Below are 2,500 nucleotides of genomic sequence, written 5' to 3'. Positions count from 1 at the left end.
TCGCGTTGCCCCGGTCCCCGCCGAGGGCCCTGGGGCGTGGGATCCTGAGTTTTCCCCGTGCTTCCTGTGGTTTTCGGCCGTGGAAAAACCCTAGGCGCGCCGGTTCTCGGGACCGGGCCGAGCGCCGACCTCTGTCCGAGCGCGAGCGCCTATTTTCGGATACGCCGAGTCGATTTCAACGGTCCGTATCTCGGTCATTTCTCCACCTTTTCGGGTGGAACCGACGGTGTCGCGTTGCCCCGGTCCCCGCCGAGGGCCGTGGGGCGTGGGATCCTGAGTTTTCCCCGTGCTTCCTGTGGTTTTCGGCCGTGGAAAAACCCTAGGCGCGCCGGTTCTCGGGACCGGGCCGAGCGCCGACCTCTGTCCGAGCGCGAGCGCCTATTTTCGGATACGCCTAGTCGATTTCAACGGTCCGTATCTCGGTCATTTATCCACCTTTTCGGATGGAACCAACGGTGTCGCGTTGCCCCGGTCCCCGCCGAGGGCCCTGGGGCGTCGGGTCCTGAGTTTTCCCCGTGCTTCCTATGGTTTTCGGCCCTCGAAAAACCCAATTCGCCCCGGTTCGAAAAAGCGGCACTTAGAAGAAATTTCGAAAAAGTGCGCTCACTTGGAAGCCGTGTTCCTATGTATGTGCCGGGAGTGTCGCACACAACCCACACAAACTCGACCAAACATGCTCTCTGGCCCATGTTGCGCAGCATCCCGGTAAACTCGGCCAAACATGCTCTCTGGCCCATGTTGCGCAGCATCCCGGTAAACTCGAACCAAACATGCTCTCTGGCCCATGTTGCGCAGCATCCCGGTAAACCTCCGTCGAGCCGCCGCCGCCCCGCGGTTCTCGGGACCGGGGCCGAGCGCGAGCGCCTATTTTCGGGTAAATTGTGACGACTTTTGACGGGCCGTATCTCGGTCATTTCTCCACCTTTTCGGGTGGAACCAACGGTGTCGCGTTGCCCCGGTCCCCGCCGAGGGCCCTGGGACGTCGGGTCCCGAATTTTCCCCGTGCTTCCTATGGTTTTCGGCCGTGGGAAAACCCTATTCGCCCCGGTTCTCGGGACCCCGGCCGAGCGCCGACCTCTGCCCGAGCGCGAGCGCCTATTTTCGGGGTAAATTGTGACGACTTCCACGGGTCATATCTCGGTCATTTCTCCACCTTTTCGCATGGAACCAGCGGCGTTCCACTCCTCTGGCCCCTGCGCAGAGCCCTGCGTTGTGACATTTTGATAAAAGCATCACCCTGGGTGGCCCTGGGAGGCGTACCTATTTTTTTGGCTTAAAGAGGGGCGATTTACAACGGGCCGTATCTCGGTCACTCCTGCACCTTTTCGCATGGGATGAACGGCGTTCCACTCCTCTGGACCCTGTGCAGAGCCCTGCCTTGTAACATTTTGATAAAATCACGTTTTTAGCCATTCTCCCGTCGGTGGCCCTGTGAGGCGTACCTATTTTTTTGGCTTAAAGAGGGGCGATTTACAACGGGCCGTATCTCGGTCACTCCTGCACCTTTTCGCATGGGATGAACGGCGTTCCACTCCTCTGGACCCTGTGCAGAGCCCTGCCTTGTAACATTTTGATAAAATCACGTTTTTAGCCATTCTCCCGTCGGTGGCTCCTCTGGCTCTCTGCTCCCCCAGCCTGAGCTCCTCACCTTGGGCCACAGCCCCCTGCTCACAGAGCCCCCTGCTTCTCTGGCTCTCTGCTCCCCCAGCCTGAGCTCCTCACCTTGGGCCACAGCCCCCTGCTCACAGAGCCCCCTGCTCCACTGGCTCTCTGCTCCCCCAGCCTGAGCTCCACACCTTGGGCCACAGCCCCCTGCTTCACTGGCTCTCTGCTCCCCCAGCCTGAGCTCCTCACCTTGGGCCACAGCCCCCTGCTCACAGAGCCCCCTGCTTCACTGGCTCTCTGCTCCCCCAGCCTGAGCTCCACACCTTGGGCCACAGCCCCCTGCTTCACTGGCTCTCTGCTCCCCCAGCCTGAGCTCCTCACCTTGGGCCACAGCCCCCTGCTCACAGAGCCCCCTGCTTCTCTGGCTCTCTGCTCCCCCAGCCTGAGCTCCTCACCTTGGGCCACAGCCCCCTGCTCACACAGCCCCCTGCTTCACTGGCTCTCTGCTCCCCCAGCCTGAGCTCCTCACCTTGGGCCACAGCCCCCTGCTCACAGAGCCCCCTGCTCCACTGGCTCTCTGCTCCCCCAGCCTGAGCTCCTCACCTTGGGCCACAGCCCCCTGCTCACAGAGCCCCCTGCTTCTCTGGCTCTCTGCTCCCCCAGCCTGAGCTCCTCACCTTGGGCCACAGCCCCCTGCTCACACAGCCCCCTGCTTCACTGGCTCTCTGCTCCCCCAGCCTGAGCTCCTCACCTTGGGCCACAGCCCCCTGCTCACAGAGCCCCCTGCTCCACTGGCTCTCTGCTCCCCCAGCCTGAGCTCCTCACCTTGGGCCACAGCCCCCTGCTCACAGAGCCCCCTGCTCCTCTGGCTCTCTGCTCCCCCAGCCTGAGCTCC

This window comes from Solea solea, unplaced genomic scaffold (assembly GCF_958295425.1).
Source record: "Solea solea unplaced genomic scaffold, fSolSol10.1 scaffold_113, whole genome shotgun sequence".
NCBI classification, from domain to species: Eukaryota; Metazoa; Chordata; class Actinopteri; order Pleuronectiformes; family Soleidae; genus Solea; species Solea solea.
The sequence above is the reverse complement of the archived record's forward strand: the minus strand, read 5'-3'. Positions refer to the sequence as shown.